The sequence below is a fragment of the Staurois parvus genome, unplaced genomic scaffold (genome assembly GCF_062004578.1).
Source record: "Staurois parvus isolate SC_StPar_1 unplaced genomic scaffold, SC_StPar_1.0 ptg000122l, whole genome shotgun sequence".
Classification (NCBI taxonomy): domain Eukaryota; kingdom Metazoa; phylum Chordata; class Amphibia; order Anura; family Ranidae; genus Staurois; species Staurois parvus.
This window is the reverse complement of record NW_028317918.1, coordinates 10,265,475-10,291,237: the sequence shown is the minus strand read 5'-3', so window position 1 is coordinate 10,291,237 and position 25,763 is coordinate 10,265,475. Positions and strand designations below refer to the sequence as shown.

The following is a 25,763-nucleotide window of genomic DNA, read 5'->3' as shown; positions in this document are numbered from 1 at the left end:
CCTCCTCTTCTTCCTGTCCTGCCCCCACAGGGGTCATGTGGCGTTGAGATCTGTGCGCCACGTCTACCGCACCCTGACCAGCCATTGTTAACAGCATTTGTTCCAGGACGTGCAACAGAGGAATGACGTCATTCATCCCATAGTCCTGCCGACTCACGAATAGCGTGGCCTCCTCAAAGGGCCTGAGCAAGCGGCAGGTGTCACGCATGAGCTGCCAATGGCTGACATCTAAGTTACACAGGGGAGTACCTTTATCCGCTTGTAACATTAGGAAATCGGTGATGGCCTTTCGCTGTTCGTAAAGGCGGTCTAACATATGTAGGGTTGAATTCCACCTTGTTGCAACGTCGCAGATCAGGCGATGCTGTGGAATTCCGTTCTGCCGCTGCAGCTCAAGGAGGGTGTGCTTTGCGGTGTAGGAATGGCTGAAATGCATGCAAAGTTTACGTGACATTTTAAGGATGTCTTGCAGTGGGATGGTGGATTTTAGGAACCGCTTGACAACCAGATTGAACACGTGAGCCATGCATGGCGCATGGCACAACCTTTTTTGACGCAGAGCAGACACCATGTTCTTTCCGTTATCGGTCAACACGGTTCCGATTTTCAGTTTGCACGGAGACAGCCATCTGTCAATTTCTCTGTTCATTACACTGAGAAGTTCCTCCCCTGTGTGACTACGTTCGCCAAGGCATACCAGGTGCAGCACAGCGTGACACCGTTGCGCCCTGCACATGTGATATGCCGGTCGGGTAATGGGACTTGGCACGGGGGTGGCGGCTGAGGACACGGCGGAAGAAGAGGTGGTAGAGGCGGACATCTTTGCTGGACCAAGGACGTGCAAACGTGGAGGCAAAAGCGGCGTGACCTGTCCAAGTTGCTGGTGCGGCTGTGCCGGCACCACGTTCACCCAGTGGGCCGTAAATGACATGTACTGTCCCTGACCGTAGTTACAGCTCCACACGTCGGCGCTGCCGTGCACTTTGGCAGAGACCGACATGCTCAAAGACTGGTCCACCATCTCTTCTACATGTGAATGCAGGGCTGGCACTGCCTTTTTGGTGAAGAAATGCCGGCTTGGCACTCTCCACCGCGGCTCGGCACAAGCCATCATTTCTCGGAAAGGTGCTGAGTCCACCACTTGGAAAGGGAGGGACTGCAGCACCAGCAACTTGGACAGGAGGACGTTCAGCTTTTGCACCGTCGGGTGCGTGCTCGCAAACTGTTGTCTCTTGGAAACGGATTCCAAGAAAGACTGCTGACGGAATCCGTGAAGAGGAGTAGCAGGAGAAGGAGCATCTGAACGAGTGGAAGATGCCAACGAGGGACAACTCCCCTCAGCAGAGGTGTTGGAGCCTTGACTGGCTGATAGAGGGCGATTGACGTCGGGTGACGGAGCAAGTAACGGAGCGGGTGATGGAGCGGGGGCTGGGGCAGGCAGAACCGCCGTATCTTTATCACGGTTTTCCCAGGCCACCGAATGGCGACGCTGCATATGCTGACGCAACGCTTTCTGGCCACATAGTCGACATACGGCTACGTTTACTTCCTCGGGCGGCTTGACGAAAAATTGCCACACCGCCGAGTAGGAAACTTTGCCCCCGCTACTCCTCACTGGCTGACTGCTACTTCCTCCGTGCACACCGGCACCACTACTGGCCGTGGTGGTAGGCTGCAGTGGAGCTGGTGCTCTACTCCGTGGCCGTTTGGCTCCACTGACACTGCTGCGACCCTGCTGCCTCCTGGGCAACCCACCGACTGTTTTGCTCGCTGGCAAGCTGGCACCCTCTTCTCCTGATGATGCGGAAGCAATAGCCTGATGACGACGAGGCTGCCAAGTGCGATCAGCCTCATCATCATCAATTAGGGTCTCCGCGTCACTACTAGCCCCCTCGGCTGCGTGTGGGTCAGGAGACAGACCTGTCTCTAGACCGGCTACCGAGCCACTCTCCTCGCCACTACTTCTTCGCCTGGCTGCTGAAGAGGCGGATGTCTCCCCCCGTTCCTGACCGCCCTCTGTTAGCTCTTCCTCACTGTACAGTGGGGCTGAGCCCACAGCATGCGATACTTCGCTTGGTGAGGGAACACCAAAGGACAGGGGCAGGTCGAGGACACGTGATTTCAGTGGGCTTGCTCCCGGGCCATGCCAACTAACGGTTGTGTCTGACGTACCCACCGACCGTTGGCTGTAGGTGTCAGAGGTGACCTGGGAAGAGGAAGACGACCGAGTCAACCAATCGATGACGGCAGGGTTGTCGGTGGAGACACGACCGCTGGATGACACCGGGAGCACTGGCCTCTGGCTGCGACTAGTGCTGCCTCGACCCCTTCCTCTACTGCCACATAGTCGACATACGGCTACGTTTACTTCCTCGGGCGGCTTGACGAAAAATTGCCACACCGCCGAGTAGGAAACTTTGCCCCCGCTACTCCTCACTGGCTGACTGCTACTTCCTCCGTGCACACCGGCACCACTACTGGCCGTGGTGGTAGGCTGCAGTGGAGCTGGTGCTCTACTCCGTGGCCGTTTGGCTCCACTGACACTGCTGCGACCCTGCTGCCTCCTGGGCAACCCACCGACTGTTTTGCTCGCTGGCAAGCTGGCACCCTCTTCTCCTGATGATGCGGAAGCAATAGCCTGATGACGACGAGGCTGCCAAGTGCGATCAGCCTCATCATCATCAATTAGGGTCTCCGCGTCACTACTAGCCCCCTCGGCTGCGTGTGGGTCAGGAGACAGACCTGTCTCTAGACCGGCTACCGAGCCACTCTCCTCGCCACTACTTCTTCGCCTGGCTGCTGAAGAGGCGGATGTCTCCCCCCGTTCCTGACCGCCCTCTGTTAGCTCTTCCTCACTGTACAGTGGGGCTGAGCCCACAGCATGCGATACTTCGCTTGGTGAGGGAACACCAAAGGACAGGGGCAGGTCGAGGACACGTGATTTCAGTGGGCTTGCTCCCGGGCCATGCCAACTAACGGTTGTGTCTGACGTACCCACCGACCGTTGGCTGTAGGTGTCAGAGGTGACCTGGGAAGAGGAAGACGACCGAGTCAACCAATCGATGACGGCAGGGTTGTCGGTGGAGACACGACCGCTGGATGACACCGGGAGCACTGGCCTCTGGCTGCGACTAGTGCTGCCTCGACCCCTTCCTCTACTGCCACGTCTGCTCACTCCTGAAACATTGCCTCCTCTGCCACTCCTCTGCGTGTTGTCTGACATACTCTTTAATTCAATAAGCACCCCAAAAATAAAAACGGATTTAACTCTTTGAACGTACAATAGTGGTTGTGAAGCAGAAAGTCAGTTTATTTAGCACAATCGGTCAATTGCAGCTTGCCGTTGGCTGGAAACTGTACGTTTAGGTCACTGGAATGCACTAATCACCCAAAAAATATTACCGCCAGCCGGTGTGTAAATGGATTTAACTCTTCGAACGTACAATAGTGGTTGTGAAGCAGAAAGTCAGTTTATTGTACACAATCGGTCAATTGCAGCTTGCCGTTGGCTGTAAACTGTACGTTTATGTCACTGGAATGCACTAATCACCCAAAAAATATTACCGCCACCCGGCGTGTAAATGGATCTAACTCTTTGAACGTACAATAGTGGTTGTGAAGCAGAAAGACAGTTTATTTAGCACAATCGGTCAATTGCAGCTTGCCGTTGGCTGGAAACTGTACGTTTATGTCACTGGAATGCACTAATCACCCAAAAAATATTACCGCCACCCGGCGTGTATATGGATTTAACTCTTTGAACGTACAATAGTGGTTGTGAAGCAGAAAGTCAGTTTATTTAGCACAATCGGTCAATTGCAGCTTGCCGTTGGCTGGAAACTGTACGTTTATGTCACTGGAATGCACTAATCACCCAAAAAATATTACCGCCACCCGGCGTGTAAATGGATCTAACTCTTTGAATGTACAATAGTGGTTGTGAAGCAGAAAGTCAGTTTATTTAGCACAATCGGTCAATTGCAGCTTGCCGTTGGCTGGAAACTGTACGTTTATGTCACTGGAATGCACTAATCACCCAAAAAATATTACCGCCACCCGGCGTGTATGTGGATTTAACTCATTGAATGTACAATAGTGGTTGTGAAGCAGAAAGTCAGTTTATTTAGCACAATCGGTCAATTGCATCTTGCCGTTGGCTGGAAACTGTACGTTTATGTCACTGGAATGCACTAATCACCCAAAAAATATTACCGCCACCCGGCGTGTAAATGGATCTAACTCTTTGAACGTACAATAGTGGTTGTGAAGCAGAAAGTCAGTTTATTTAGCACAATCGGTCAATTGCAGCTTGCCGTTGGCTGGAAACTGTACGTTTATGTCACTGGAATGCACTAATCACCCAAAAAATATTACCGCCAGCCGGCGTGTAAATGGATCTAACTCTTTGAACGTACAATAGTGGTTGTGAAGCAGAAAGTCAGTTTATTTAGCACAATCGGTCAATTGCAGCTTGCCGTTGGCTGGAAACTGTACGTTTATGTCACTGGATGCACTAATCACCCAAAAAATATTACCGCCACCCGGCGTGTAAATGGATTTAACTCTTTGAACGTACAATAGTGGTTGTGAAGCAGAAAGTCAGTTTATTTAGCACAATCGGTCAATTGCAGCTTGCCGTTGGCTGGAAACTGTACGTTTATGTCACTGGAATGCACTAATCACCCAAAAAATATTACCGCCAGCCGGCGTGTAAATGGATTTAACTCTTTGAACGTACAATAGTGGTTGTGAAGCAGAAAGTCAGTTTATTTAGCACAATCGGTCAATTGCAGCTTGCCGTTGGCTGGAAACTGTACGTTTATGTCACTGGAATGCACTAATCACCCAAAAAATATTACCGCCACCCGGCGTGTAAATGGATCTAACTCTTTGAACGTACAATAGTGGTTGTGAAGCAGAAAGACAGTTTATTTAGCACAATCGGTCAATTGCAGCTTGCCGTTGGCTGGAAACTGTACGTTTAGGTCACTGGAATGCACTAATCACCCAAAAAATATTACCGCCACCCGGCGTGTATATGGATTTAACTCTTTGAACGTACAATAGTGGTTGTGAAGCAGAAAGTCAGTTTATTTAGCACAATCGGTCAATTGCAGCTTGCCGTTGGCTGGAAACTGTACGTTTATGTCACTGGAATGCACTAATCACCCAAAAAATATTACCGCCAGCCGGCGTGTAAATGGATCTAACTCTTTGAACGTACAATAGTGGTTGTGAAGCAGAAAGTCAGTTTATTTAGCACAATCGGTCAATTGCAGCTTGCCGTTGGCTGGAAACTGTACGTTTGTGTCACTGGAATGCACTAATCACCCAAAAAATATTACCGCCAGCCGGCGTGTAAATGGATTTAACTCTTTGAACGTACAATAGTGGTTGTGAAGCAGAAAGTCAGTTTATTTTGCACAATCGGCAAACTGCAGCACCAACTGTGCACGACAGCCACCAAAAAAAAAAAGGGTGTATGTCACTTTAAATTTTCGATTCTTTGATAGCTGTGGCCCTAAGTAACGATTCTGTGTCCCTGAGTAATGATTCTGTGTCCCTGAGTAACGATTCTGTGGCCCTGAGTAACGATTCTGTGTCCCTGAGTAACGATTCTGTGTCCCTGAGTAATGATTCTGTGTCCCTGAGTAACGATTCTGTGTCCCTGAGTAACGATTCTGTGTCCCTGAGTAACGATTCTGTGTCCCTGAGTAACGATTCTGTGGCCCTAAAGTCTCTGTGGCCCTAACTCTGTCCCTTAATACACACAGGTCTGTCTCTCTTGAATGACCGGAGGCTAATGGAGAATTCTAAGATGGCCGCGATTTATAGTGCTGGCTGGCTGCTGATTGGCTAATGCGATCACATGTCATGAATGCATTATGGGTCAGCGCGCCTTGTCTGCGCGCCTTCCCAGAGATCCCCGCCCCATCTTCTCTGTCCATTTTCTCCGTCGCCACACATGTCGCCGCCATTTTTGGGAAAATTCGATTCGTGCATCCGAAGTTTGCTAATCTTCGGATTCGTCGCGAATAGAATTTTTCCAAATCTTCGGAACGAATTCCACTTCGTCATGTTCGATTCGCTCATCTCTAGTCTTTTTGTAAATTACCGTATAGAAAAATCCTAACAAACTTCGTCAACCCTTAAATAATAATCACCCCCCCCCCATTTACACTTCATTTCTAAGATGAGGATAAGAGGATAGGATAGGATGAGGATAAGAGTAGTATAAAAGAGATGTCATTTTTTTATGAAAAAACAAAAATTAAATACCGTAGAAGAATTTAAAAAGTCTTATTGGAGAAAGGAAAAAAGTAATTAAGGTTTATATGGTTTACTTCAAAGTAAAAGCTAATAGAAGGGAACACAAAAAAGTAGTCTGTTTAGTATGACTATGAAAATGTTTTAATTCTGCTTTCTTGCTGTGTTGAGGTTTCTGTTGTGTGATGACCTATGTTTGAAATCCTTATTGCACAGTTCTGCCATTCTCATTTTATTTATAGTTAACAGAAAATATATTAATAAATGTTAATACATAATAAAAATGTGGCCACTGCAGTTACAAGTAATTAAAAAACACCAGCAGTTTCACTAAATATGTTTCTGTGACCCTGCTTGTAGAATTTATCAAATTTCTGATTTCATTCTTTAATTTTTATTCTTTTAATAATTTAAAAAAACAGTAACCGTCCTAGAGAGAAATCAGCCCAGCATAAAATGATATTGGCTAATGTTGCATTAGTAAGTGTGTGGGCCCAATGCTTAGTTGATAATAGTATATATACAATATAAGATTATGGCAGATGATTCATTAACCATTTCCCACCTGGCCACTGCACTCAAACGGTCAGGTGGGATCTTTGCTGTTCTGAGGGGATGTTTCTCTACGTCCCTCAGAACGTGGGCATGCGTATGGCTGTGTAGCTGCGCAGCTGCATGCTCTCAGTGTGCCTGTGTCCCCTGGACATAGTGCAACACCACTCGGCAGAAGGGCTTTGTGATTGGCCCTTCTGATCACATGATGGCTGTGTCCAATCTTAGCCATCATGTAATCTAAACATGGCTGCCTGTCAGTTGATCGGCTTTGCTTCTCCTCACACAGAGCACACCAGTGAGGAAAAGCAGAGCTGATTTGTGTTGCGAGCAAGTGAAGAGTGAATTTTCAAGCACACACACACTGAGCACCCAGTTAGTGTCCCACCACACATCTGTCACAATGGTCATCAACATATGTCAGTGTACCGGTGGTCATCCACATCTGTACTAGTGATTCACATATGTCACAGTGTACCAGTGGTCATCTAAGCTTGGAAACAGCCCTCTGTGCCTCTAGCACAAGCAAAGAAAAAAGTTACAGGCATACTTCAGTTTACAGATTTAATTCGTTCTGCGGGACTTTTTGTATAACAAAAAATTTGTAAAGCGAAACGCCGTTTCCCATAGGAACGCATTGAAAACCAATTAATCCGTTCCTGAGTTAAAAAAAAGTAAACCCTACTAAAATACCATATGAGTTATTTTATCAAGTCAAGCGGTATTTTAGTAGTGACAACCATGTGTTAATATTTCAGCTGTCAGCGGGGTTCCTCACTGACAGCTGAATGTAAAAGAATTGCCGGCAATTAAAAAAATAAATAAACATCATGGGGTCACATGCGTGATGTCCCCAGGTGGCCCCGCCCCTTACCTATTTAAGACTTGTCAAACCACCAGAGCAGGCAGACGGCGGTATCCATCGTCGGAAGCTAAGCCTTTTTTTTTTATTCTTTTTTTCAGGTCGGCGGCGGGCATCGTGATTTACCTTGGATCTACTGCAGGGGACATTCTTTTAGTTTTTTCTTTTAATAAAGGACTTGCCAAAGAACGTGTCCTGTCTTTTTTTACACCACGCTTTTTGTTTTTTGTGAATGAGTATCGGGACCATGTACCCCATACTCATTCACATAGGGGGGGCAGAATCTGGGGGCACCCTTGTTAAAGTGGGCTTCAAGATTCCGATAAGCCCCCTGCCCTTCAGATCCCCACAACCACTGGCCAGAGTTGTGAGGAAGAGGTCCTTGTCCCCATCAACACCCCCAAAGCACCCCCCATGTTGAGGGCATGTGGCCTGGTATGGTTCATCGGGGGGGTGCTCGCTCATCTCCCCATTTTTCCTGGCCTGCCGGGCTGCATGCTTGGATAAGGGTCTGGTATGGATTTTGGGGGGGACCCTCACAACATTTTTTTTTAAATTTTGGCATGGGAGTTCCCCTCAAAATCCATACCAGACCCGAAGTGCCATTTTTTTAATTTGTTATGGTGCCAGTTTTTAAATGTTATTACCACTTTTTTTTCCTTCACTATAGCTCAGAGATTCAGCTGTCACTTCCCCCCAGCTAAAAGAGAAAGTTTATTTTTAGTTTATTTTTTCAAGTTAAAAGAAACAATGTTTCCTTTTAGTTTTTTAAAAGTAACAAAGCTTCCTTTAACTCTGGGAAAAGTGACAACTCTGTGAGCTATAGTGAAGAAAAAGAAAAGCCGGCATTGCATTTAAAAATCAACACTGACATACACTTTATATTGCAAAAAAAATTTGTAAAAAAATTGTAAACTGAGGCATTATTTTCAATGGATTTTCATTCGTAAACCGAAAATTACATTAACCTAGGCTTTTCTAAACCAAGGTACACCTATTCCTGGATCATTCTGCATGAAAACTTGCCAAGCATCCTACAAGACAGGGTTAAATAATTTGAAAATACCTGGGAACCTTTGGCTAAATATCAAAATATTTCCTTTGAATCTTGCTGTAGCCCTAGAGGTCTACTAGGGTGTTTGTCTCTCCAATACTTAGTCCAAATCTGTTGCTATATTTACGTACTTTTCACTTTCTCTTGTCTACTTTTCTTTTTCCTTTTTATTTTCTTGTTTATCCTGGATATTGGGGTCATTGTTGTTATACTGAAGACTCATATCTGAGGGCTCAATGCCTTATGTATGGTTTTGGATATGCTATACCCATTAAACAATATGTCTTATATTCTATGTTGATACCGTAGACTCAGGATACTGTTTGTAATGTTGAAAATGTACTGAAGGGGTAGTGACGCCCCAGGAGAAGAATTTCATTCCTTTGTCTAGATGTTGTATATGCTGTGGCTCCTTTTGTATGAAAAGTTCCTTTATATACAAGAGACAATAAAAATATTGAGAGTAAAATATGAATTTAATAGGGTTTTGTAGTTTGTGGTGCTTAGATGCATTGTAGTTCCACTTTTAACGGCTTTTTTTTATGGATAGTGGCCTATTTTGCTTCCGTGGGGAGAAATAAGTTGCTACCCCCTCCCCTAGTGAACAGGTAAAAGAATCTGCATTCCCTTTATCCATTTGCTGCAATATTAATAGCAGAAAAACATATACAACATTGTTTTTTTTATGTACCGTATATACTCGAGTATAAGCCGAGTTTTTCAGCAAATTTTTTGTGCTGAAAAACGGCCCCCTCGGCTTATACTCGAGTCAACGTCTGCGGGATGACATGCCGTCCCTGTCATCTGGACACACCCCCGGGATCAATCCTCGCCGGTGATTGGCCGCTGGAACTGTAGCTCAGGAGAGGCACACAGGCGCCCAATCACCAGCGAGGAGGTGGAGCTTGGAGAGGAGGAGCCGAGCGGCACCGCGAAGATCGAGCGAGTAAAGAGGAGGAGAGCGGCCGGAGAAGGAAGACATCTGACCGGTAAGTGTGTACCATGGGAGAGGGAGGGAGCAAGCGAGCCCAGGCTGGAGCAGGGGTCAGCAAGGTAAGTATCATTGGTGTCAGTGGGAGGAATAGTGCCCAATCATTGGTGTCACTAATACCAACGATGGGGCACTATTCCTCCCCCCACTGACACCAACGATGGGGCACTATTCCTCCCCCCACTGACACCAACGATGGGGCACTATTCCTCCCCCCACTGACACCAACGATGGAGCACTATTCCTCCCCCCACTGACACCAACGATGGGGCACTATTCCTCCCCCCACTGACACCAACGATGGGGCACTATTCCTCCCCCCACTGACACCCCACAAATATTCATGTGATTTTATTGGTCTCTATCTTTATTTTTTACATTGACTAGTAGGTGCCTCATTTCCCACCCTCGGCTTATACTCGAGTCAATAGTTTTTCCCAGTTTTTTGTGGTAAAATTAGGTACCTCGGCTTATATTCGGGTCGGCTTATACTCGAGTATATACAGTATTTTATGCTGGGGAGGGATGAAGTTCAGGACCAACACAGGTCCAAGGCAAACCCAGACCATTCACAGTTTGACCTAAGACCAATGCATAGATAAATTGCAGTAAATGTAAACCTTTACAGCATGTCCTGTAGGTAAAATGTTGCGTCTTTGTCAATTTGAGGGTGGGGTCTACATCTTAATACTGCTGATGTCATGCAGCTTAAGTTTTTTCAACAGAATTTTTAAATGGTGAAAACAGTGGAATATTCCTGTGCAATGTTCTTGTTTTCCAAGACAGGGTGAGTTACAGGCATAATATTGTGGGAGACAGGGGCAGGGCATTGTTGACCCATAACACAAGGTACTAAAACAAGGACCTTTATTTCAGGACCACAGAAGTTTTTTTCATAACGTTAGCCATTAAAATAAAGATTGGCTTTCCTAGTGATGTTAGCACACTAAAACTTTTATGAGATTTTAGTGGTTGGGTATACATATACTTTAACAAGCTATGATTGAGTTCTTTGAATTGCAGTGCTGGGGTATATTTTCTTATTTGCCTTGAATGTGTGCACAGATTTGTACACCCAAAAAGCCTTTTGAGGGCCTTTTTCTCCCTGCAACAACTGATTGATAGCTAACTTTTTTAGACACCTTAGATACTTTTTAGTAATTATAGTATTTTTCATTTTTGAATTGTTTAAAAAAATTATTTCCATTTATATCACTCACATTTACCACACCCTCTATCCTCATAGACAACATAAAGTTTAGGCATATAGTGGTTGGTCCTATGATCCTTGATTAAAACTGTGCTGCTGCTGGATCCTTTTTTATAATTGTTTCTATTGTAGCCCCAGCCTGTGTCCCTACTGTACTATGTCTCTAGTAAACTGAGCTTTGCTAGAAACATTTCTCCTGCTGCTAGCCAAATTTCTAATACTGTGTAATTTGTAGTTTTTCAATTCTTGCAGTAAAACACCTGCCTACATGCCTTGTGTTTACTATATTTTGACAATTCTTCTTTATTAAAAGTGTCCTATTCCTGGCCATTTTTGTACATTATGACTTTTAGCTTGAGGTGATTAGAGTGCACCAGGCAGTTGTTGCTAACAGTCTGTTCAAGAGTTGCCTAATTTGCGGCACCTCACTGCATGCTTTGAAAAAGAAGTAAAAACACTGTGCATCCAAAACACCACACAAACCAAACCCCAGGTAATTAAAAGTCAGCTTTTTAGTCAAAAAACATTACCACTTTGATTGGCTCATTTTGACATGACACGTGCAGTTGGCCAGGCTAGTACCTCAAGTGCATATTGAGTTACCTTCATCCAATCGCATTTGCAATGAATATGATCTCTTGAAAGGATTTAGTTACAGCCTTGCCATCCCTGCCCATGTTCACTTGAAAGAAACAGCATTATGAGAAAAATTTTGGCTGGATCTGGACCAGTGTTTGACTCTCAGCTCTTTTTTATCTTTTTTTCAGAAACTGTTGGTCTCTCACTTCTTGATTAAGACCCTTGTATGGGGAGTCTCCCCTTTAGAGATAACATTTATTTGAGAACACCCATTTAAACAACACCTTTTAGCCTCATTAGAAACATTTCTTTCTCTGCTATCATCTATGGTAATTCATGCAGCCATCAAGAATAAGCTGGGTTCTATCCTCGGACCAGTTCAGCAGAACCTGTGGGAAGCTCTCACATACTGTAATGTCATCCCCACTGGCCCAATCAGCTGCAATCAGGGCATTCCCAGCCCCATAGCCGCATGTCAAAAAGGGATGGGAATGCTTGTGTTATCATTAATCTAATATGGCCACATTTTATGTTAAATGTGTTTTTTTTCAGCACTTCACCTAAAAAAAGTTCATGCTTTAGTTTCAGGGGTATAATTGAGGTTTCCATAATTGTTTCTAATTTTTTGTTCATAAGAATTTTATGGAAGTTTTCAAAAAACACAGGAAAATCACATTAAGAAAGAACAGGTGGGCTGATGCCTTACTTAATATAGGACGTGGAAAACAACATTGTTAATGCTATACAACTTAAATACAGGAACATATGAGATACATAATACCAAGAGCAATAGAATTTGTCAAAGGGTTCCTGTCCATGAGACACAATTAGTATCATCAATTGTAAAGAAGCTGGTATGGACTTCTCAGAGGTGATCCGGCCTCACTTGTATCAATACATGCCTTCAGAATGCTGGAAAAAAGTAAAACAGATTCTGGGTATTATATAGAAAGCAGACCCAAGGTCTGGTAAAGCATGAAAAAAGGGGGAGGGGAGAGGCAGAGGAAGAGAGGGGGTTAATTTTTATTTTTATTGGGTCTTTTGAATTAGGGGTGCTCAAAGCATTTTCACTTGTCTATGACTGTCACGATCACGGCATCAGACCCCAGACCTTCTCACCAAACTCGTGACCGGAGGACTGGCTGATCTAAAACTGCGGTGTGACGTGCATAAGAATATCACAGACAGCTGCACCCTGCACAACGATTCTCCAGCTAAGGGACTACAATCTGTGCCTGCAGTCTGAATGCGCTTGTTACTGGGTCGGGTGAATTACGCAACTAACCCTCTACTGCCACCACCCCCTTTTTGCACAGAGAAAGGGAAACTCTCATTATCAGTTAAGACACTATAATGATTGAAATAATGGTCTGTATGACACAGTCCGCAGGCCCGTTATACAGAAATTAAAACAAACAGTAGCGACTCTTCAAAGGCAGGGATTCGTAAATTGCAATTAAGAACTATAGGAACAGTTCAACACTTTCAGAAAGAAAGATTTATTACTAAAAGAGTCAAACAGGTGCAATAAAAAATGTTTACAAAGAAGATGTAACTAAGATATATATATATATATATATATATATATATATATATATATATATATATATGAGGCACAGCAAAGAGATAATAGGAAGGAAGTTAAAGGGCTAAGTTACTTGCCAGTACGCCTTGGTTTGTAAGCAGATCTACGTTGCAGAGCGAAAAGGATCTTCCCTGGTGGTATATTGATGGTAAAATTGGGAGATCAGTTTAGCTTAACTTTTTATGCCTGCTAATCTGTATTTTAAAGTCCCCCAGCCGGGGGGGTGGCTCTGAGTAACTGGCCAATACCCTGTTTAGGGAGGGATCATCGGGCGGTCTCTGCATTAAAACCAACATCTGTCATAATTCATGATATGAAACATAGGGGACAAATTGACTTGAGGAATGTTCATTTAATTCTGTCACCTTACGCTGCTAGGTTTTATGTGGTTAGAATCTCTTTCAAGTCCAGGGAAAAACTACCTTTCTCTCTGTTACGAGGTGAGAGGTTACACACTTCTGTGGACAACCGGGCTCTGTCTCTATGGGGGGGTTTTGTAGCTCTGGGCCCCCTGCTGCTCTGCCTGCCAGTGACTTTTTTTAACACACACATCTGTCACTGTGCCTCTCAGGAAGGGAGGGGGAAGGAGAATAAAGGATAAATGAATACTTTTAATAAAAAGGGGGACTCTGTGTCCATTTCTGATGAGCAAGGTTGCTACAATGACTATTTGTTCTTGGAGCTGCCTTTGTTTTCAGCACTCTGCTGCATCATTTGAGGCGAGTGTCTGAGCTGGCAGTCTTATTTTTTAGTCATAGGGACAAGGTGGTGTTAGACCTAAGACAAATACCCAATTTGCTTTGCTGTCCTTACCTGTATTTGCTTTAGCATGGTACAGATGAACTGAGAAAAACACACATTTTAAAACAATCTTTAAAATATTCAATTTTAAAACAGTAAATATGTAATGTTTTGGGTAGGAGTCAAAATATTTCAGCACAGTATTGATAACTTGTTCCATGATAATGTGCAGAAGTTTAAAGAGGCATATGATTTTGCATTGCAAAGCTTTGTAGGAGCAGCTCCTCAGTGATGCCAGTTAGCATAAAAATACCCACACTCATCCTCCTCATCCCTCACTTTCTACCTCTCTCTGTCTGAGAAGGAGTTTGAGAGGGTTACCTCATGGCACATCAGGTGGGGACGAGGATCAGCATGAGGCAACATGCCAAGGGTAGGCTAGAATCTTGCCATAAACCTTCTAACCCTACCCTGCTATCTACAGCAGCATCCTCGACAAGGCAAGTGTCTTTTTCACACCTGCTGGAGCTGAAGAACAAAATTGCCCCCCAATCACCTATATGCACAGTGTCTCAATGCTAGCTTGCCAAAACTGCTATTTTTACAGGTGCTCTAATTCTAGCTGGTGGAGTCAACTAAAGTTCACCAGTTTATGGTCTGTGCTGCACCACAGTGGCAGGTACCCAGATGTAATTTTTTTGCACAGAACCCAATCCCTTCCCTCCACCAGAAATCAGAAGGTAATGTATCCATATTGCTGGACCATGTGGTACAGCAGCAGGGTCCACATAACCAAACACACATAGTCCATTAAGGACATGACAGCTACTTTACTGTCCACTAATTATATGTTCTTGTGGCTGGGAAGGATGCAGGATGGGACACACATCTGGAGCTGGTGCTGCCACCCCTGCCCTGTGCCTTGGTGATGAGGACCATCACTTCTACATTCTCCTCCTCAATAACCTCATTTGATGACTCCTCAGAACCACTATCTACTGCCACCTCTGCTGGCCTGCTGCTATTACCAGCTCCTTCCACCACTGCTGACCTGCCATTATTTCAAACTCCTGCCACCTCTGTTAGTCTGCCACCATTACCAGCCCATTACAACTCTGTTGGCCTGCCTACGTTATCAATTCCTGCAACCTCTCCTGTCTGGATACCATTACGAGCTCATGTAGTCATGTGTGTTCCTTTGCTCATTCACTGTAAAGGGGCTGCACAGTTTTTCTGCAGTTGGTCCGTTGCTGCCACATTTCTGGTGTAAATAATGCTCTGTTTTGTTTGCAGCCTATTTCAGCAATCAAAAATATTTGTAGCTATTCCCTCTCAAAATAAATGCAATACAATTTTTATTATGGAAAAAAAATCACTTAAACTCTTCCTCTAACATGCTGGCCTAATTAAATACTCTCCAGAGAATGTCTAATATTTCTGGTTATTGTCTCTGGAAAAAAAACACTTAACTTTTATTTCTTGGCTAAAACATGCCTCATCTCTCCCTCTAAAATTGTGGCCTACTAAAGCTGGTTGCATACAGATCATCAATTGTAATTTTTTTCTGGGTATTGTTTGTAAAATATTATACTCTGATTTTTCTTTTCAACATTTATTTTGGGGGGCACAACACATCAGACGGGCAGTGTCCTCATCACGCTAGGTGAAGCTTAGATACCATTTTGTAAAGTCAAGAACGCTAATAGCCTGTGACATGCCTCTGAACTTTTTAACATGTGAGTGGAATTTTAACTTTCTTATGGAAATAAACTAGCAGTCTGCACTATTGGATGTTTCTTTGCTTCCTTTTAATATATCTATTCATGGGAGCTTAGTAATGACCAGGTGAATGCTGAAGAAGATTGTGGTCTCTAATATAAAAGCACAATTGACCCTCCTTTTGCAGTGGGGTCCATGATATAAGGTGAGGAGATATCCATGAGGTGTGGTGAAGGGCATGGTGGTGTTTGTTCATGCTGAAGAAAGTCATATTGTTGTTCTGACAAGAATTATTCTATTGATTGAAGATTGCACAAAGATTGGTTGGTGTATGGGACGCTTACATTGGACTATATTTTTTTGTTTATATATATATTTACAGTATATTTGCACATTCACAAAAGGATACTGAATACTGAGGAGATCTGTTTATGATAAAAGGTTATGGTATGAGGTTGTATGATATTTAATGTGCTATGTCACATTGGAAGCGCTTCACCAGTATTTGATTAGGATTCAATTTTAAGTCTGTGTTTTTAAGACTTTACGCAGGATTCCATGAACATCCCATGAATTTAACAGATTCGTTCATTCCTTATGCTGGGTATTGTTCAAACAAAATCACACATAAGATGAATATTCTTTGTTGCAAATCTACTTATCTTACCCACAACACTAGGCTCATGGGTCAATATCCCTATAACAAGGAAGTGCCCCATGCCATATTGAGAGACCTATATGTCCTCTAGTACCAGGTAGAAGCTACAGAAGGGTCTGTTCTTTTAAAACACCAGCTGAGTGGTTTTCAGTTCTTCCATACCTTGCAAGCCCATTATGTCCAGCAAGGACAACTACCTTGCTACCCTTTGCCACAGGGAGTAGCTAAAAGAGTCATTAAGCCTTTTTACTCATTCAATGGTGTAGAAGAAAAATACCAAAGTTTTTAAAATTTAATGTTCAATTAACCCTTACCCATTATTACACAAGTTTAAAATTCAAAAGTGAAATCTTTTGGATTCAATTTAATTCTTCGACCTTGTTTTCAGTCTCACTGTGGGCCCTATGTATTGTTTCGGCAACATCATCTATCCCTCTGTGAGTCAAATATGAATTTGCCAGCAGTTCACTTACTTTTACAAAACCATAGTTTATTCCCCTACAAATTCATCACAATCTGATAGCTATTTTTCAAATTCTCAAGCATAGTTTTGTTCATACACCTGTACCTGAACTGCAAACAGTGGCGCGACAGCTTGCCCTACTGCTCTAGTCATCTGATGTAAATACTAAGGATAGCCCATGGACTGGGATAAAAGGAGCAAATAAAGACAGTTGGCCTTGGGGAGCAGGATGTTTTAATGTGGTTCTGTTCATATTTCAAACTTCAGAAAAGTAAATCTTGCACATTACTTTTGGGAGGCTAAAGCACAAGACTGAATGGTCCAGGAGAACCGACAGGTAAAATAAGATGATGTCTGTTACCAATCTGTAGCTTTATTTTTTTTTCATATGAGGATGCATTTACTAAAGGGAAATAGACTGTTCACTTTGCAAGGGAAGCTGCACTTTGCAAAAGAATTTTCCCCAGAGCTTACTGCATGAGGTGACGTTCTGTTGACTTCCAGCATCCAATCATGTGCAAGCAAAAATGCTGTTTTTTAATTTTTATTGCATGTGATTGGGTAATCTATGCAAAGTGAAATTGCACCACATTCACTAAGTTCTAGAACATTCCCTTATACTGTGCATCTTCCCTAGCAAAGTGAAACATCTATTTGCCTTGAGGAAACAAACCCCATGGAATCAGCTTTAAGGCTAAAATAACTCTTAGAGTAGAGCAGATAAACCATTTTATTTCTAAAAAAAAGCTTTTACTGGAATTTCTATAGTTATATGTACCATTTATAATGAAATATACATCAAACTTTTGTTGCAAGAACAATGTCATGAGAGAATTGTAAAAATCAAAGAATATTTTAAAGTAAGAAATGCTTTCTGGCAGTACCTGCATTTGTATTGTAATGACATATTAGAATCACTGAGGACAAATCACAACGCTTAATTGTTATTATTAGAGATGAGCGAATTATTCAAAAATTCGATTCGGCTGATTCGCCGAATTTGCTGGAGAAATTCGATTCGATGCGAATTTATTCGCTGCAAATTTAACTTATTAAAAGGGTTTCTAGGCTTCAGAGAGCCTTTATATTAGTGCAGAACACTGTACCTTTAATTTAAATGCCCTTGGAGTCTGCTGGGGAAGAGAAATAATACTGTCAGTCAGTATGACATGCAGATGAGTGCCGTCGATCTTAGAATCACCGCACACTTCACTCATTTGGGCAGTCACGGGGCACGACGAAGAAGAAGAAGAAGAATGAAAAGAAGAAGAAGAAGAAGAATGAAAAGAAGAAGAAGAAGAATGAAAAGAAGAAGAAGAAGAATGAGAAGAAGAATGAAAAGAAGAAGAAGAAGAATGAAAAGAAGAAGAAGAAGAATGAAAAGAAGAATGAAAAGAAGAAGAAGAAGAATGAAAAGAAGAAGAAGAATGAAAAGAAGAAGAAGAAGAATGAAAAGAAGAAGAAGAAGAATGAAAAGAAGAATGAAAAGAAGAAGAAGAAGAATGAAAAGAAGAAGAAGAAGAATGAAAAGAAGAAGAAGAAGAATGAAAAGAAGAATGAAAAGAAGAAGAAGAAGAAGAATGAAAAGAAGAAGAAGAAGAATGAAAAGAAGAAGAAGAAGAATGAAAAGAAGAATGAGAAGAAGAATGAAAAGAAGAAGAAGAATGAAAAGAAGAATGAAAAGAAGAAGAAGAAGAATGAAAAGAAGAAGAATGAAAAGAAGAAGAAGAATGAAAAGAAGAAGAAGAAGAATGAAAAGAAGAATGAGAAGAAGAATGAAAAGAAGAAGAAGAAGAATGAAAAGAAGAATGAAAAGAAGAAGAAGAAGAATGAAAAGAAGAAGAATGAAAAGAAGAATGAGAAGAAGAATGAAAAGAAGAAGAAGTAGAATGAAAAGAAGAATGAAAAGAAGAAGAAGAAGAATGAAAAGAAGAAGAATGAAAAGAAGAATGAAAAGAAGAAGAAGAAGAATGAAAAGAAGAAGAAGAAGAATGAAAAGAAGAATGAAAAGAAGAAGAAGAAGAAGAATGAAAAGAAGAAGAAGAAGAATGAAAAGAAGAATGAAAAGAAGAAGAAGAAGAATGAAAAGAAGAAGAAGAAGAATGAAAAGAAGAAGAAGAAGAAGAAGAATGAAAAGAAGAAGAAGAATGAAAAGAAGAAGAATTCCAGTACAGCAAAAAGTGTATCTGCAGAGAGCTCCGCTATTTCTGACAGTTCTCTGACAGTTCCTTTACATTTACAGCGGTTGAAACATTGTATCTATTTATTTCCGAATAAAAACATCTGTATCCTAAATGGAAACAAATAGATACAATGTTTCAACCGCTGTAAATGTGAAGGAACTGTCAGAGAACTGTCAGAAATAGCGGAGCTCTCTGCAGTGACACTTTTTGCCGGCTGATCCGGGAAAATTCGATTTGTGCATCCGAAGTTTGCTAAAATTCGGATTCGGTGCGAATCAAATTTTTCCTAATATTCAAAACGAATTCCACTTCGCCAAGTTCGATTCGCTCATCTCTAGTTATTATATTAACATGTTCCCCATTAAAAAAATTGCATTATTAGTTAATATATCTTTATCCATATATTTAGATAGTCTAGTAGTGGTAAGTAGTCTCTTTTTTTTCTAACACAAAGCTTTTTTGTTGAAAGTTACTTATGGAAAGTGTCAGTTGTATGTATTTTATGTATATTTTTAAATGCAACCAGTGTAATTAACTAAAACCTTATACAAACTCTTTATATCCACATCTTGTACTTCTCTGTCTAGTAGAACTCTGAATGAGTGGGAAGGAGAAGCACTACATGCTACATGATCATAGGAAGAGAGAACAGATGGAAGAGTGTATGCAATCACAGACCTGAACAAGGAAACCTACCCATATTGCTTAACTGCAGTAGAAAAAAGGCCGCATGACTGACTATATTGTCTGATTTTAAGTCTCAGGACTAAATGAGCAGAAACGTTAATTATTTCACAACTAAAACAGCACCTATATGTGATTTTCAACTGTGTATATACTGTGTGCTTATATGTAACTATACTGTCTCAGTTTTTATAACTGACATTTACCATGCTCCATATGTGCTTGTCCATCTGTATACAATGTATGTCTCTTGAACTGATGTACACAACTGTAACTGAAAAATAAATATTCTTTTTATGTAAACAATGTTTTGAAGTTATACAGAAGACAGATATTAAATTGTATACACTGTTTTATTCCAGATTTTAAACTTTTATCATTTGTATATTTTTACAAACAGTATAATTGCAAAATTCTTTAATAAAATGTAAAAGGTAAAAAAAAGTCCACAATTTGCCTTAAATTCACTCTGGGGCAAAATCCCTAAATTCTTCAAACAGCCTATAAAACCTCTCCTCAATAATAAAGCCCCAGGTTCTGACAGACTTCTATGTTTCTAATATAGGTCATTCCTCCATATTTTCACACCTTATTTGTTCACTTTTTAACTGCCTCCCACCCAACCACTGTACACAAATTGCCAGGTAGGACAAGCGCTGTTCTGAGAGGACGTATGGGTGCGTACTCCCACTCCCTTAGGGCCACATAGCAGCACGATTCTGTGATAGTCCCTTGGACACAGCACACCACAGATCAGGACATGGGCTTTCTGATTGGCCCTCCTGATCATGTGATGGCTGTGTCCAATCACAGCCATCACAAAATGTAAACAAAGGCATGTGCCTCTGTATTGGCTCTTCTTGTGAGAGCTCAGTGAGGAGAGCGAGAGCGGATTGCTGCAGCCTGTCAGGGATCTGTGCGCAGCTGCTGATTTTACTGTGCAGTTACATACAGATCCCACACAGTGCAGTCATCTGTCACTGTGTACCAGTTCACATCAACATTTGTAATAGTGTTCCATTGCAACATCAACATCTGTCAGTGTCCCACTGCAACATCAACATCTGTTAGTGTACCTAGTGGACCGCCAATATCTGTTGGTGTTCCCAGTGGACCTTCAACATCTGTCACAGTGTACCAGTGCACAAAAACATCTGTCAGTGTACCAGTGTCCCAACAACATCTGTCAAAGTGCACCAGTGCAAAAATACATCTATCACAGTGTACCATAACACATCAACATCTTCAGTAGCATCCCATTGTGACATCAACATCTGTCAGTGCCCAATTGCAACATCAACGCTTGTTGGTGTCCCTAGTGGACCATCAACATCTGTCAATGTCCCTTTTGAACTGTAAACATCTGCCGGTGTCCCTAGCAGACCATCAACATCTTTCAGCCACCCTCTTGGACCTTCAGCATCTGTCGGTATCCCTAGTGGACCATCAACATCTGTCAATGTCCCTAGTAGACCATCAACCTCTGTCAATGTCCCTCTTGGATCTTCAACATCTGTTGGTATCCCTAGTGGACTATCACCATCTGTTACAGTGTCCCAGGCCAGGTACTAGTAGTGGGGTGTCATGTCCACCATAAAGAATTAGGGCCCATGCATGGGGTATCCCCTTACTCAGGAGGAGTAGCAGAATGTCAATTTCCCTAGTGAACCGTAAACATCTGTCAGTATCCCATCCCGTTAGACTGTCAACATCTGTCGGTGTCCCTAGTGGACCGTCAACATCTGTTGTTGTCCCTATTGGACCGTCAACATCTGCCGGTGTCCCTAGTAGACCATCAACATCTGTCATTCTCCCTATTGGACCTTCAATGTCTGTTGGTATCCCTAGTAAACCATTAACATCTGTTAATTTTCTAGTGGACCGTAAACATCTGTCAGTATCCCAGTGGACTGTCAACATCTGTCGGTGTCCCTAGTGGACTGTCAACATCCGTCGGTGTCCCTAGTGGACTATCACTACCATCACCATCTGTTACAGTGTCCCAGGCCAGGTACTAGTAGTGGGGTGTCATGTCCACCACAAAGAATTAGGGCCAATGCCACATGGGAGTAGCAGAATATGTTTTGAGGTGTAATTCTAATTATGCATGTGCTGTGTGTTAGAAATATCTTAGAAATTTATAATTTTGTGCAAAAAATAAATTTTCACATTTCTCAAAAGCTTGTGGCAAAAAATTACATGTTCAAAAGAGTTTTTTTTCAGCAGGTAATCAGGTGTAGTTCATTCTTACTGACATAAATCTACATCACTGAAAAATGTAGTTGTGGGGCTTTCTTTGTGTAACCGCTACCCGTCTGGCCCATGTATATAAACGGCTGGGCGGTGGCAGTGCAGGGTCGGGTGGCCATTTATAAACACCCTCCCCGCACCCTGCTTGTGCGTGCTCCCTGGGAGCGCGCATCACTGCGATCTGGTGCCCTCTGTGTCCTCCGGACACTGTGGAATACCGATCGTCGGACAGGACCTCTGTGCGAGGTCCCGATCATGTGATCACTGATTGGCCAATCAGTGATCACATGCAGAGTAGTAAGCAAGATGTCACTTGTGACATCATTGCCTACTACATGTGAAATCTGTGAATGATCACAGAAGTCACATGGTACAAGGCTATTCACAACAGCCTTGTACCAAGTGACAAGCTGTGACCAATCACAGCTCACACAGTAGTTCTCAATGGCTGCAAGAATGCAGCTAGAGAGAAGAAGAAATGATTGCTTTTACATCCTATATGGGTGTAAAAGCAATCAGTGTAAAAAAAAAATCTTTATCACCCCCAGGGGCAGACTGACAACTCATGGGGCCCCTGGCCAATAGGGGATCATGGGAACCCAGTGTCTTTGCTCAAACTCAAAAAAGCCTATAAAAAAGGTACCAGGGGCATCTCATGGGGCCCCCTACTGACCCCGGGCCCTCGGGCAGTGCCCGAGTTTCCAAATGGTCAGTCTGCCCCTGATCACCCCCCACAAGTAGTACAGTGTCACCATGGTGACACTGTACTGCTAGGGTGACAGTATGTAAAAAAAAAAAAGAAAAACATAAATAATAATATAAAAAAAAAATTAAAAAAAAAGTTTAAAAATTATACTTTTTGGTTATAAACTAATTTGGGTTATTGTTTTTTTACTAAAAAGATAACAGAATAAATTGTGGCCAAGATTTATAAGAAAAACACTTTTTTTCAAAATTTTTGGACTTTTTCATTTACATAGGAAAAAAATAAAAATCCCACTGGTGAATAAATACCACCAAAATAAAGCTTTATCTTTCTAAAAAAAATGCAAAAAAATTCATATGGGTACAGTGTGATAGCACTGAAAGCTGAAAATTGGCCTGGACAGGAAGGGGGTAAAAGTGTCTGGACTGGAAGTGGTTAAAGGAGTTTTTCATGGTGCCAGTGTATTTTATTTTTTGTGACTGAGTAACCAGGGGGGTACTGCGAACCCCTTACTCATTCACATTGAGGGTGGATATTTTGGACTCCCCTATTTTAAAGTGGGCTTTCAAGTCCTCCCCCCACAGATCTCCACAACCACAAGGCCAAGGATGTGGAGAAGAGGCCCTTGTCCTTCCTCATTTCTGCCAGCTTTTCTGGCTAGCCAGGTTTAAGTCTGGTGCTGATTTTCATGGGGCCCACACTTTTCATCTTTTCTTTTTTTGTCTATGGCTCTCTCTTAAAATCCATACCAGACCCTCATCAAGGATAAAGGTCTGATTCTGATTTTGGGAGGACGCCACAGTGGTTTTTTTTTTCAAAATCATCATTGATTTTTATGGTGCGCTATAGCAACGAATGGCCCTGAGACCACAGGCGTCTTAGCAACTGATGATTTAATTGGCTGCTTTTTTATGGGCCCCACTTATAGGGGTTTATTTACTAAAGCTGGAGAGTCCAAAATCAGACTCCCTTCTGCATAGAAACCAATCAGCTTCTAACCTCAGCTTGTTCAATGAAGCTTTGGCAATGAAACCTGGAAGCTGATTGGTTTCTATGCAGAAGGGAGTCTGATTTTGGACTCTCCAGCTTTAGTAAATAAACCCCATAGTGTCCAACAGACATTTATCTAAGATAAGGATCCAATATGGATGAAATTAATCCTCTTTTTACAAACAGAGTGAAATGTTGTTTACAGAATATACAGTATGAAGAAAATGTTTTTCCATTCAGTGAGGCGCTGGATTTGGAAACTGAAAATGGAAGGCCTGTCTATAAGGAATTATAAACTTGCTTGATGAACAGCTCTTTAGCTTGAAGTACTACAAGTCCATTTTTAGCTGAACACATGCAGACTAAGGAAATGCACATGAAATTTGGTGAACAGTGTGTATCTTTCAAAATATTAAAGTTTTTTTTCGCAATTGCTATTAAATGTAAATGTTATGACAGCCTGTCAGCAGTTCATTCAAACAATCTGACAAATGTACAGGCACTCTAATAACTAGCCTAACTGTAAGTTACAGATGCAGAATGGTACTTACATACAGTTGCAAGAAAAAGTATGTGAACCCCTTGGGATTACGTGGAGTTTTGCATGAATTGGGCATAAAATGTGCTCTGAACGTCATCTAAGTCACAACAATAGAAGAACACAGTCTGCTGAACATAATACTACACAAACATTAGATGTTGCCATGGTTTAATTGCACATAACATGTAAATATTCACAGTGCAGGGAGGAAAAAGTATGTGAACCTTTGGACTTAATAATTGGTTGACCCTCCTTTGGCAGCAATAACCTCAACCAAACGTTTTCCTGTAGTTGCAGATCAGACCTGCACAACGATCTGGAGTAATTTTGGACCACTCCTCTTCACAAAACTGTTTCAGTATAGCAATATTCTTGGGGTGTCTGGTGTGAATCGCTCTCTTAAGGTCATGCCACAGCATTTCAATCGGGTTGAGGTCAGGACTCTGACTGGGCCACTCCAGAAGGCGTATTCTGTGCTGTTGCAGCCATTGTTTTGTTGAATTACTTGTATGCTTTGGGTCATTGTCCTGTTGCATCACCCATCCTCTGCGGAGCTTCAGTTGGCGGACAGATGGTCGTACGTTTTCCTGCAAAATGTCTTGATAAACTCTGGAATTCATTTTCCCATCAATGACAACAATCCGTCCAGGCCCTGAGGCAGCAAAGCAGCCCCAAACCTTGATGCTCCCCCCGCCATGTTTTACAGTGGGGATGAGGTTTTGATGTTGGTGTGCTGTGCCTTTTTTTCTCCACGCATAGTGTTGTGTGTTCTTCCCAAACAACTCAATCTTGGTTTCATCTGTCCACAGTATATTTTGCCAGTAGTGCTGTGGAACATCCAGGTGCTCTTTTGCAAACTTCAAACGTGCTGCAATATTCTTTTTGGACAGCAATGGCTTCCTCTGTGGTGTCTTCCCATGTACTCCATTCTTGTTTAATGTTTTCCTTATTGTAGATGTGTCAACAAAAATGTTAGCATGTGCCAGAGATTTCTGTAGGTCTTTAGCTGACACTCTGGGATTCTTTTTTACCTCATGCAGCATTCTGCGCTGTGCTCTTGCAGTAATTTTTACAGGACGACCACGCCTAGGGAGAGTAGCAACAGTGCTAAACTTTCTCCATTTGTAGACAGTCTGTCTTACCATGGGCACATGAACATCAAGGCTTTTGGAGATACTTTTGTAACCCTTTCCAGCTTCATGCAAGTCAACAATTCTTGATCGTAGGTCTTCTGAGAGCTCTTTTCTGCGAGGCATGGTTCACATCAGACAGTGCTTCTTGAAACCAGTAAACCCAAAACAAATGTGTGTTTTTTAAGGGCAGGACAGCTGTCAGCAACACATCCAATATCATCACACTGATTGGAGTCAAGGCTGGCTCACTCCTGGCTCCAATTAGCTCTGGGAGAAGTCATTAAGCTAGGGCCTCACATACTTTTTCCTCCCTGCACTGTGAATGTTTACATGTTATGTGCAATTAAACCATGGCAACATCTAATGTTTGTGTAGTATTATGTTCAGCAGACTGTGTTCTAATGTTGTGACTTAGATGACGTTCAGAGCACATTTTATGCCCAATTCATGCAAAACTCCACGTAATCCCAAGGGGTTCACATACTTTTTCTTGCAACTGTATGCCTGCAATTTCAAATACAGAAATAACACTAAGAGCATTTAGAGCAGTAAAGCAACTGTCTGACACACTTCTAAACTATAATTCATATTGTCT

At 42.4% G+C, this 25,763-nt stretch overlaps 1 long non-coding RNA gene across 2 annotated transcripts in view; it reads left to right on the top strand.

Annotated features, from left to right (window-relative positions):
- The window catches only part of LOC149467139 (uncharacterized), a 119,982-nt gene extending 100,083 nt beyond the window's left edge, over positions 1–19,899 (top strand). Inside the window, exon 5 of one of the 2 annotated variants that reach the window (XR_016312009.1) lies at positions 19,455–19,899. This is a non-coding gene — a long non-coding RNA (uncharacterized LOC149467139). Of the gene's footprint in view, positions 1–7,782; positions 8,159–19,454 lie in introns of those variants that run through there. The other variant, XR_016312010.1, reaches the window with a different exon arrangement.
- The last annotated feature ends 5,864 nt before the right edge of the window (positions 19,900–25,763 follow it).